Source organism: Hyla sarda, chromosome 6, assembly GCF_029499605.1.
Source record: "Hyla sarda isolate aHylSar1 chromosome 6, aHylSar1.hap1, whole genome shotgun sequence".
Lineage (NCBI taxonomy): Eukaryota > Metazoa > Chordata > Amphibia > Anura > Hylidae > Hyla > Hyla sarda.
Window position 1 is genome coordinate 79,998,958 of NC_079194.1, and position 12,983 is coordinate 80,011,940.

Here is a 12,983-nt window from a genome sequence, read left to right on the forward strand (position 1 = left end):
CAACAGCTTTTGGCTTTAGAACAGCAGCAGGTACCACAATCTGGCCCACTACCAGTTCCTGCATTGTTTCCTGGTTCTCAGCTATGCCTGTCTGTACCTCGTCTGGAGTCTCAACATCCTTCCTTGCTGCCAACTTTGCCTCTTACCGAAGAAGTCTTGGATGTGAACTATTTGCCTTATGAAGCTCCTGCAGTGTCTTCTGAACATCCTTCCTTGTTACCAACTTTGCCTCTTGCTAAAGAGGTCTTGGATGTGGACCTTTTGCGCCGTCTAGCTCCTGTAGGGTCCTTCTGAACACCCTTCCTTGCTACCAACTTTGCTTCTAGCCGAAGTGGTTATGGATATGGACCATTTGCACCTGTCATCTCCAGCTGTATCTCCTGGTTCCCAGCTACGCCTGCCTGTACCTTGTCTGGTGTCCCAACATCCTTCCTTGCTACCAACTTTGCCTTCTGCCGAAGAGGTCTTGGATGTGGGCCATTTGCCCCGTCTGGCTCCTGCATTGTCTTCTGGTGCCCAGCAATGCCTGCCTGACCCTTGTCTGGTGTCCCAATATCCTTCCTTGTTTCCAACTTTGCCTCTTGCCGAAGAGGCTATGGATGCGGACTGTCTTGAATTTTGCCAAGTTCTTTGTCTTGTTACCTTTTCCTCTTCAGGTGTTCATCTCAGAAGACGAAAGACTCCTAGCCTGAAGCCTGTTAGTTCTTGTCTGCCTTTGTCCAGTTCAGTACCCCCCTGGTCTTATGTAGTGGGGAACTCTTTGAGTCCCACAGAAGAGGTGAGAACAAAGGGGGGGGGGGGGGTACTGTTACAGTTGCGCTCCAGTCGGACTTGCCGGCCGTGAGCGCTTTCTGCCCCCGTTGTCGACAGGGCTGCGATTTGCAGTGCGAGACGTGCCCACATGCGAGTCTCAGCCCATCGCTTTCCGTCCTGTGTCCTTGCTCCCTGATGTCCCGCAGCTCCAGCGTGTGTGCCTCTGGCCCCTTTGGGCGCGCGCGCCGGAGCTCTGTCTTTTAAAGGGCCAGTACCCTATACATTTAAGTGTCTGCACCTGTCCTCTGATCCATAAGTATCTGCTCCTCCCTGCTCCCTGAGTTGGATCTTGGTTTTCTGTGATTTTCCTATGCCTGAGTCAAGTCCTGTTCCTGAGTCAAGTCCTGTTCCTGAGTCAAGTCCTGTTCCTAAGTCAAGTCCTGTTCCTGAGTCAAGTCCTGTTCCTGAGCCAAGTGCTGCTCCTGAGTCAAGTCCTGTTCTCGAGCCTGTGTACTGGTTCCAAGTTCTGGCCTGTCCTGTACCTGTGTTCCTGCCTTGTCCTCCTGCCCTGCCCGCCAAGTCCTGCCCATCACGTCCTGCCAGTCACGTCCTGCCTGTCCCTGTTGTTGGTTCCAACCTTGAGATAAAAGAATAGGAGGCCGTCACTTCTTTACGAGAAAACAAAGAATTAATTATAAAACCAAGAGATAAAGGGGCAATATCGTTGTGATGAACAGATCTGCTTATGTGGACATGTTATTAGCTTTCTTATCAGATGTCACATAATATGAAATGTTTACTGCAGATCCTACAAGCCAATATTTACATGAATATAAGATCTTCCTGACAACCGCAAAAGGATAGAGGCCTACTTAGTGATGATGAATTCAAATAATAATATTTGAAGGACACCAAGGATACCATTTCAAAGCCAGCAGATATTAGTTACTGACAATACAATGCTGGCAAGCCTAGATGTTGAAAGTCTATACAGAAATATATGACATGACTTGGGTTTCCTTGCTGTTTCCCGATTTTTGAGCACCAAGGGTACCATTTTTCATGAACACAAAGCATTTATTTTGGCACTACTGGAGTTTATTGTTACATACAATTATTTCTTATTTGAGGGCACGTTTTATCGACAAACACAAGGCACCACTATGGGGGCTTCTTGCACACCAACCTACGCTAACCTTTTTCTTGGGTGGTGGGAGCACACTTTAGTTTTTTCTGATGATTTAATTTGTTTCAACGAGCACATTTTATTTTGGGGACGTTACATCGATGATGTCCTCATTTTATGGGATTGGTCAAAAGCACTTTTTGACGATTTTGTCACTTCACTTAGCAATATTGACTTTGGAATGGCTTTTACCTCGGAATTTGGAGGACGCTCAATCAATATTCTTGATCTGCAGATCTATATTGATGAACACAATTGTATTCAAACTGACATCTTTTGGAAGCCCACCTCGACCAACTCCCTCCTGCACTGGGATAATTGGCATCCGGGTTCTCTTAAAAAGAGTATATTATTAAGAAGAGAAGCTGCATGGGTCAGCCGCCTTGAAGCATTGGGTCCATTAGGACTCAATGAACAGAACGATCTTTCCCCCTATCTGTAGGAACAGTCATGTGTTCACAGGTTCTAAGTAATTTACTTTGTTTTTAACCATTCACATGCCTATTCACTTGTAATTGCATAAATGCACTACTCACCTGTGAAGAAATCAGACTGGAAAAAACGTAGTTGAGATGAGAAACAGTCTGTTGTCTGTTACCCTCCCCTGCACGAGCACCCGTGACCCCACTGTTTGTCAAGCTTGTATAGCTGTGTACCGTGATATATTTGGATGCAATAAAGATTCCAGCTCATGACCAGCTCATACACCAGTGTGGTGAGTGCATTCTTTTATTCTATATGGACTTTTATACATTTGAAGCTGCCTTTCCAAGAATAGCACCCCACCGTGTACAAGCTAGCTATTATTACTCCATGACTAGAAGCAAAGCTAGTAGTGCCTAGTGACTATATTTCTGTTCCCATTACTCACTTACTCACTTAACAGGAATTTATCTACCTTCCTATAGTGGTCACATTTTTAATATTTTATTATTTACTATACCATTTTATTGTTATACTTGTTGGAGTGGTGCCATCACAAGGGCCCTGTGGTACACCTATCTCCACTAGTTTTTTACATATATAATAAACAGTTATTTATCAAACTATATTCTATGGCCATTTGTTCAAGACCTTGAGCCCCAATTTACCTTTTATTTACATTTAACTATTTCATCACCTTGGGTATAGGTGATACAATTGGGTAGCCCAGGTCGTATGGTTATTTGATTGACAAGAGCCTCTCCAAACCCACATTGTAATAATTTACAAATCTGTTTAACTTTCTGTAGCCAGTTGATAGATAAAAAAAAGTTTTTTCCTGGATAACCCCTTTAAGGATCGTACCCAGAAATTGGTGGTCAATGATTCATACTCTGATTGGTCCCCGGTTATTAGTGGTGTATCCCAAGGTTCAGTACTGGGCCCGCTCTTGTTTAATTTATTTATTAATTATATAGAGGATGGGAATAAAAGCTCTGTTTCTATTTTTGCAGATGACATCAAGCTTTGTAGTACGGTACAGTCTGTAGATGATGTGTATAGGTTACAGGACGACTTGGATAGATTAAGTGTCTGGGCATCCATTTGGCATATAAGGATAAATGTAAAATTATGTATTTGGGTGCTAAAAGTCTGCATGCATCTAGTGTTGAGCAGCATAGGCCATATTCGAATTTGCGATATTTCGCGAATATATGGACGAATATTCGTCATATATTCGCTAAATTCGCATATTAGTAATATCCGCGATTATCCGTATGCGGAAATTAGCATATGCAAAAATTAGCATATACAAAAATTCGCATAACCAAAAATTTGCATTTGCAAATTTTGACATATGCGAAAATTTGCACGCCAGTCTCACACAGTAGTATTAGAGCCTTCTTTACACCACACAAGCTGGAAGCAGAGAGGGGTGATCACTGTGATGTGTACTGTGAAGAAAAAAAAAAATGAATATTCGTAATTACGAATATATAGTGCTATATTCGCGAATATTCGCAAATTCGCGAATATGCGATATTCCCGAATAAAATTCGAATTGCGAATATTCGCGAGCAACACTACAAGCATCTTATGTCTGGGGGGGGGGTTAAACTGGGAGAGTCACTGGTAGAGAGGGATCTGGGTGTTCTTGTAGATCATAGACTACAGAATAGCATGCAGTGTCAGGCAGCTGTTTCTAAGGCCAGCAGGATATTGTCCTGTTTCAAAAGAGGCATGGACTCGAGGGACAGGGACATAATACTACCCCTTTATAAAGCATTGGTACTGCCTCACCTGAAATATGCTGTTCAGTTTTGGTCCCCAGTTCATAAAAGGGACGTTGTGGAGCTGGAGAAGGTGCAGAGACGCGTAACTAAACTAATATGGGGCATGGAACATCTTAGCTATGAGGAAAGATTAAAATAATTACATTTGTTCTTGAGAAGAGACGGTTAAGGGGGAATATGATTAACGTATATAAATGGCCCATACAAAAAATATGGGGAAAAACTGTTCCAGGTTAAACCCCCTCAAAGGACCAGGGGGCACTCTCTCTGTCTGGAGAAGAAAAAGTTTGATCTCAAGGGGCGACACGCCTTCTTTACCATAAGAACTGTGAATTTATGGAACAGTCTACCTCAGGAACTGGTCACAGCAGAAACAGTTGAAAGCTTTAAAACAAGGTTCCTAGAACAAAATAACATTAATGCTTATGCAGAAATATCCCTTACCCTTTATCCCACCATACCACTTCCCTTCAATTCCTTGGATGAACTTGATGGACGCATGTCTTTTTTCAACCATACTATGTAAATATGTATCTATGTAATACATTTTTCAAGTAATCCACCACCAGCCATGTCTTAGATATGGAAACCTCTGTTACAGTTGCGCTCCGGTCGGACTCGCCGGCCGTGAGCACTTTCTGTTCCCGCTGTCGGCGGGCTGTAATTCACAGTGCGTTGATGCACCCGCATGCGAGTCTCAGCCCTTCGCTTACCATCCTGTGTCCTTGCTCCCTGATGTCCTGCAGCTCCGGTGTGTGCCTCTAGCACCTTTGGGTGCGCGCGTGCCGGAGCTCTGTTTCTTAAAGGGCCAGTACCTATTAGTCTAAGTGTCTGCACCTGTCCTCTGGTCCATAAGTATCTGCTCCTCCCTGCTCCCTGGGCTGGATCTTGGTTGTCTGTGATTGTCCTACGCCTGAGTCAAGTCCTGTTCCTGAGTCAAGTCCTGTTCCTGAGTCTGTGTACCGGTTCCGAGTTCTGGCCTGTCCTGTACCTGTGTTCCTGCCTTGTCCTCCTGCCCTGCCCCCCATGTCCTGCCAGTCACGTCCTACCAGTCACGTCCTGCCTGTCCCTGTCAGTGCCACGTCATCCCCCAGCTACCTGTGTGGAGGAGTAATCCCAGGGGTAGCGACCTAAGTGCCACCTGCTGCAGCAAGACCATCTCACTTTTCAGCGGGGTCTGGTGAAAACCAGTGGCACCTTAGACCCCGCTCCCTGGCATGGCTCAAGTCTCCATTCACACAGGTCCAGAGAATCCACCACCTGCTGTACTCCTGCTGTGATTCCTAACAGTAAGATCCGGCCATGTATTCCGCTAGGGCGCTTTTGTCTGATTTTTCGGATCTTTTCAATCCGGCCTTGGATTCTGCAGAAGGACCTCTGCCAGAAGTCCATCCTACTGTCGTAGGCCATCAAGCGTAACGATTGAAGTTACTTTCAGCGATGATGCAACAGCTTTTGGCTTTAGAACAGCAGCAGGTACCACAATCTGGCCCACTACCAGTTCCTGCATTGTTTCCTGGTTCTCAGCTATGCCTGTCTGTACCTCGTCTGGAGTCTCAACATCCTTCCTTGCTGCCAACTTTGCCTCTTACCGAAGAAGTCTTGGATGTGAACTATTTGCCTTATGAAGCTCCTGCAGTGTCTTCTGAACATCCTTCCTTGTTACCAACTTTGCCTCTTGCTAAAGAGGTCTTGGATGTGGACCTTTTGCGCCGTCTAGCTCCTGTAGGGTCCTTCTGAACACCCTTCCTTGCTACCAACTTTGCTTCTAGCCGAAGAGGTTATGGATATGGACCATTTGCACCTGTCATCTCCAGCTGTATCTCCTGGTTCCCAGCTACGCCTGCCTGTACCTTGTCTGGTGTCCCAACATCCTTCCTTGCTACCAACTTTGCCTTCTGCCGAAGAGGTCTTGGATGTGGGCCATTTGCCCCGTCTGGCTCCTGCATTGTCTTCTGGTGCCCAGCAATGCCTGCCTGACCCTTGTCTGGTGTCCCAATATCCTTCCTTGTTTCCAACTTTGCCTCTTGCCGAAGAGGCTATGGATGCGGACTGTCTTGAATTTTGCCAAGTTCTTTGTCTTGTTACCTTTTCCTCTCCAGGTGTTCATCTCAGAAGACGAAAGACTCCTAGCCTGAAGCCTGTTAGTTCTTGTCTGCCTTTGTCCAGTTCAGTACCCCCCTGGTCTTATGTAGTGGGGAACTCTTTGAGTCCCACAGAAGAGGTGAGAACAAAGGGGGGGGGTACTGTTACAGTTGCGCTCCAGTCGGACTTGCCGGCCGTGAGCGCTTTCTGCCCCCGTTGTCGGCAGGGCTGCGATTTGCAGTGCGAGACGTGCCCACATGCGAGTCTCAGCCCATCGCTTTCCGTCCTGTGTCCTTGCTCCCTGATGTCCCGCAGCTCCAGCGTGTGTGCCTCTGGCCCCTTTGGGCGCGCGCGCCGGAGCTCTGTCTTTTAAAGGGCCAGTACCCTATACATTTAAGTGTCTGCACCTGTCCTCTGATCCATAAGTATCTGCTCCTCCCTGCTCCCTGAGTTGGATCTTGGTTTTCTGAGATCTGCTTATGTGGACATGTTATTAGCCTTCTTATCAGATGTCACATAATATGAAATGTTTACTGCAGATCCTACAAGCCAATATTTACATGAATATAAGATCTTCCTGACAACCGCAAAAGGATAGAGGCCTACTTAGTGATGATGAATTCAAATAATAATATTTGAAGGACACCAAGGATACCATTTCAAAGCCAGCAGATATTAGTTACTGACAATACAATGCTGGCAAGCCTAGATGTTGAAAGTCTATACAGAAATATATGACATGACTTGGGTTTCCTTGCTGTTTCCCGATTTTTGAGCACCAAGGGTACCATTTTTCATGAACACAAAGCATTTATTTTGGCACTACTGGAGTTTATTGTTACATACAATTATTTCTTATTTGAGGGCACGTTTTATCGACAAACACAAGGCACCACTATGGGGGCTTCTTGCACACCAACCTACGCTAACCTTTTTCTTGGGTGGTGGGAGCACACTTTAGTTTTTTCTGATGATTTAATTTGTTTCAACGAGCACATTTTATTTTGGGGACGTTACATCGATGATGTCCTCATTTTATGGGATTGGTCAAAAGCACTTTTTGACGATTTTGTCACTTCACTTAGCAATATTGACTTTGGAATGGCTTTTACCTCGGAATTTGGAGGACGCTCAATCAATATTCTTGATCTGCAGATCTATATTGATGAACACAATTGTATTCAAACTGACATCTTTTGGAAGCCCACCTCGACCAACTCCCTCCTGCACTGGGATAATTGGCATCCGGGTTCTCTTAAAAAGAGTATATTATTAAGAAGAGAAGCTGCATGGGTCAGCCGCCTTGAAGCATTGGGCCCATTAGGACTCAATGAACAGAACGATCTTTCCCCCTATCTGTAGGAACAGTCATGTGTTCACAGGTTCTAAGTAATTTACTTTGTTTTTAACCATTCACATGCCTATTCACTTGTAATTGCATAAATGCACTACTCACCTGTGAAGAAATCAGACTGGAAAAAACGTAGTTGAGATGAGAAACAGTCTGTTGTCTGTTACCCTCCCCTGCACGAGCACCCGTGACCCCACTGTTTGTCAAGCTTGTATAGCTGTGTACCGTGATATATTTGGATGCAATAAAGATTCCAGCTCATGACCAGCTCATACACCAGTGTGGTGAGTGCATTCTTTTATTCTATATGGACTTTTATACATTTGAAGCTGCCTTTCCAAGAATAGCACCCCACCGTGTACAAGCTAGCTATTATTACTCCATGACTAGAAGCAAAGCTAGTAGTGCCTAGTGACTATATTTCTGTTCCCATTACTCACTTAACAATAATAACATCGGAATGGCTTTTACCTCGGAATTTGGAGGACGTTCAATCAATTTTCTTGATCTGCAGATCTATATTGATGAACACAATTGTATTCAAACTGACATCTTTAGGAAGCCCTCCTCAACCAACTTCCTCCTGCACTGGGATAGTTGGCACCTGGGTTCTCTTAAAAAGAGTATCCCGGTGGGCCAATAACTCAGAGCCAGGAGGAACTGCTCTGAGGATAATAAATTCCTTATAGAAATTGATAACCTTTTTCACAGGTTCAGACAAAGGGGTTATCCCCAAAAACATTTGAAAACAGCTTTTCAGAGAGCCTGTAAAAGTGGCAGAAATACTTTGTTATGGGAGAAGAAAGGTGGAGAGGAGAGTCAGAAAAGGTTAAGATGCATTGGAACGTTTGATGGGTTCACCGATCAAGTTAAGGCCATACTACTGCGACATTGGCATCTATTGGCCAGAGATACAGATTTAAATCCAGTGATTGGAGAGAAACCGAGTCTGACATACAGGATAGGACCTAACCTGAAAGACTTATTGGTACATTTACAGAGTTTGGAAGTCGCCATCACTTGGCTTACTAACAAGACGACAGGATCTTACCCATGTGGCCACTGTAGTTTGTGGCAGTATGTACCAAAATCTAAGAAAATCATAAATCCAATTGATCAGAAAAAATACAAGATCAGACAATTCATAAATTGTGGGACCAAAAATATTGTATGTGCGGCCAGATATACTTGTCCGAAACTTTATGTTGGAAAAAGACACAGGAATTCCGTAGGAGAATGTCCCAACACCTGAGTACTATTTAAACAAGTTCTGACACACCACTATTGAGACATATACGGGGGATCCATAATGGTAGAGTGAGTGACCTTAAGTTCTTTGGCTCATGCCAACTTAAACTAGACCCCATAAAAGGCAATATTGACACCCGCCTTCTAAAAGAGGAGGCAAAATGGATTTTCCATATTCAAAGTCAAGCCCTGGGTGGGATTAAAGGGGTTCTCCGGTGCTTAGACATCTTATCCCCTATCCAAAGGATAGGGCATAAGATGCCTGATCGCGGGAGTCTTACGGCTGGGGACCCCCGTGATCTTGCACGCGGCACCCCGTTTATTATCAGTCCCCAGAGCGTGTTCGCTCCAGGTCTGATTACCGGCGACCACAGGGCCGACGGTGTGTGACGTCACGCCTCCGCCGCGTGTGACATCACACTCCGCCCCTCAATGCAAGCCTATGGGAGGGGGCGGGACATCTATCACGCCCCCTGTCATAGGCTTGCATTGAGGGGTGGAGCGTGATGTCACACGGGGGCGGAGGCATGATGTCACACACCATCGGCCTTGTGGTCGCCGGTAATCAGACCCGGAGCGAACACGCTCCGGAGACTGATTATAAACGGGATGCCGCGTGCAAGATCACGGGGGTCCCCAGCGGCGGGACTCGCGGGAGTCCCCAGAGAACCCCTTTAATGAAGTCCCCGGAGAACCCCTTTAATGAAGGTTTTTTTTTTATAGAGCTCTATATTTAGTTAGACTACAATGATATATATTACCCGATATATATATTACAGTTTATCACATGACGTATGCCTACAGGAAAGCGATGTAATAAATATGACTGTGACCATGCTATTCACTCACTCGCCCATTTGAGGTATATGCTGGCCTTTCGTTACTCTTTCACATATGTAATATACACTGGTTCATACACCAGACCAGGTTCATACACTTCTAGATGAATATGAACCTGGTCTTCTTCTGAGCAGATGAGAATACTTACCTGCCTACTTTCTTATAAATATTAAATACTTACCCACCTACTTGAGAACACTTACCTGTTTACTCCCTCATGAATATTAAACACTTACCTGTCCATCTCCTTGCCATCCTTAGGGAGTAGTCATTTGCGTGGGGAATAGAATCGGATGAGAATGGTTGATACTAGCCAAAATTATGCTGATGGTATTTAGATGAATATTATTTAACCATAAAACCATATTATTATTAGATCATTATGCCAAATTGTATGTTTTCAAATTGTGTAGTTCAATTGAAACATGGGTAATTCAACATTTGAGGCACTTGAGCATATCTGTAAACCACATATAACTAGATATCTTCAGGTAAAATGCATAGTAATGGCTCTGTCAAATAAGACCATCCCAATAAGGACACCTATTGAAATCACCTTTCTAACCACACTCTTAGACAGTAAAAATCATCCTTTATTGATGTAACAACAGTCGCTAGGATACCCAGAATCGTCTTCTCCCAGACTAAAAACTGATATGTATGTTAACAAGATCCCACAGCAGTTCTGCACTAAGTCCGAGGACATGAGCATCACGCAGCATTACACAGCGCCACGACTAAGTATATGTTCATGCGCACTGAGCAGCGTAGTTAAGACGTGCAGTGAGCGGAAGAGTTCCGATGCAAACAAAAAGTGGAGACGCATGCGTGGCGCAGCAGGATGGTGTCATCACCTCTCTGAAATGACATGCTGAGGAATCCCAGAGTGACATGGTATGCTATCTAAGGAATGATTGGCAGATTGTTACATACTCACCCGGAAATAATCTATGAACTGATGGTTTGATTGGCGAGGATACCTCTCATTGTTAGGATTAAAGACATTGGTTTATATGATACGGGCGATGATGGATGAGGTCATCACCAACCATTGTTCTAGCCTCTTGACAACGCTGTTGTAACAGCTAAACATGTTGAGGGTGGCAAAGTGATCACATATAAAACAGTACACTATGATGGTGTTATAATCAGTGGATTGCAGCACTACTCTCATACTTATAACAGGGAAAGTTCCTGTGATTCATATATCCAACTTTAACACTATCACAGTACCATTTTAATCATTTATATAGGGTTTATTGAAGTATTTAATAAAAGTTATCTTTTAGGGAGGGCACATTGTAGGGGTGTTAGTCGATCCGGGTTTGGCCCAGGAGTGTTAGTGTATTGAAGAATTAAGGACCACTTACCCTTGCTTAGGATCACTTGTATGCAGATTTTTCAAGTGTTCCAAAAATAGTAAAGAAGAAATAGCTTTTGTATGAAAAGCCGAAAATGTTTTCCCTTTTTCGTGGATCATGGGCTGTGCATGCGTACTTCTGGCTGGTAGTAGCAGCAGCAGCAGCAAGGATGATGGTGAACTGCTGGAAAATATAGTAGTCAGTAGAAAGCTGTCAATGGCAAACATTTCTTGACAGATCAATTTTGAAAATATTTAACATTTTTTTTACTTATCAATGAAAGTCTCCTTTATGAAGTGACTAAGGTATGTCTGGGCTGAAAGATTCTTGAACATTTTGAAAACATTTTCTGAGCTGATCACACCAGCAGGCTTATGTCTGGTATGTTTCACAGATGTTCTGTCCCTAACTCTGCTACTCTCTTCTTCCCTGACAGTAGCACTACACTCCTCCTCTGAAAGCATCACCTCCTGGTCACCGGGCTCCAACATCCTATCCTAAACTACATGATTATCATTAAACTTCTCATCATCATGCCCGCCACTGCTCTCAGCATGAAATTCCAATGTCTGATCATAGTCTCTTTGCACCTCCTCAGCATATTCACCATGATGTCTTACAGTATCCCCACCACGCCCACCATCAGTCTCACTAGTGCTATGCTCAGCCACAGCTTCCACCTCCACCAGAGCATATTTCAGGTGTGCTCTTTCCTCTATCTCCTCCTCTGTCAACCATTCCTTTAAGAGACATTGTTATTTTTGAGGTTATTGTTATGTATTGGAGTGATGAGGCAACCATATAAATCAAGTGGCAGAAAAACACTTTTTTATTTGTGTATTTATGTTAAACACAGGTTGAAATACTATATGTTTGGTTTAACACAGAAAAGGTGTGTAATATGTATATTCTGCATTTAATCTCAACACTTTCAATGTGTCGTTATGTTAAACTCGTTAGAAATATTATATGTTTGATTAAACCCAGTAATAAACTTAACTCTTAGAATGCTAATCCACATTTACCCTCAAAGCTTTCCATGCATATTTATGTTAAACCAATGTAGAAATACTATATGTTTGATATAACCCAAAATACACATAACTTGGCCTTAGATGGCTATTCTGCATATGCTTTCATTGGTTATGATAAACCAATGTAGAAAACTATATGTTTTTGATTATACTTAGAAACTACATGTTAGTTGTCCTGAAGTGGCTCTTCCACATTCACTCTCAATGTTTTAAAATGTATTTTTATTAAACCCAGGTTGAAATACTATATGTTTTATGAAACCAGAAAATAGAAGTAACTTGGCCTTAGATGTACAATAAAATCTCCTTTAGTGGACACCCCCTCAATGGCGGACAACTTCCATTTGTTGCATGATTGTCTCATTCTGTTATAACCTACAGTAAGTTATGAATCTAAAAGAAATAAAAAAATATATCTATGCATTACCAATTTTCCAAAGGTATGCAAACATCTGAGCACATAAGTATGTAAATATCTATATTTTGCAGAATTGGAGACCTAAAAACACCATGATAATAAAGTAAATATTGTTGTCTCCTTACCTTCTACTATAGCTATGATTGAGGTCAATAATATGCATATAATGATCACTTGGGACATAAGACAAACAATTGTCCAAATGGTCTTTCCAACCCTACCATCAGCAACTTTAAACTGATATCAGGTTGCCACTTGAAGAAATGCCCTCTCTCTGCCAAATTCTGTAATATTTTTTTTTTACTTTGAACATATAATCTCCATCTTCATTTGCTTTTGTGTTAAAGAGACAGTGGCAACCCTTACAATATAGCACGTCCATGAAAGGTTGTACAACATACTATAGCATCTAGGAGATTTCTACGATTTTATATGGTGAAAGCTTTAGCAGTAAACACTAAAAGACCATTACATGGAACATTTACCTAGAC

At 43.1% G+C, this 12,983-nt stretch overlaps 1 long non-coding RNA gene across 1 annotated transcript in view; it reads right to left on the reverse strand.

Moving 5' to 3' along the window:
- The window catches only part of LOC130277559 (uncharacterized), a 44,083-nt gene extending 32,922 nt beyond the window's left edge, over positions 1-11,161 (reverse strand). The window contains exon 1 of the long non-coding RNA XR_008845470.1: positions 11,050-11,161. This is a non-coding gene — a long non-coding RNA (uncharacterized LOC130277559). The remainder of the gene's footprint in view (positions 1-11,049) is intronic.
- Positions 11,162-12,983: the final 1,822 nt, after the last annotated feature.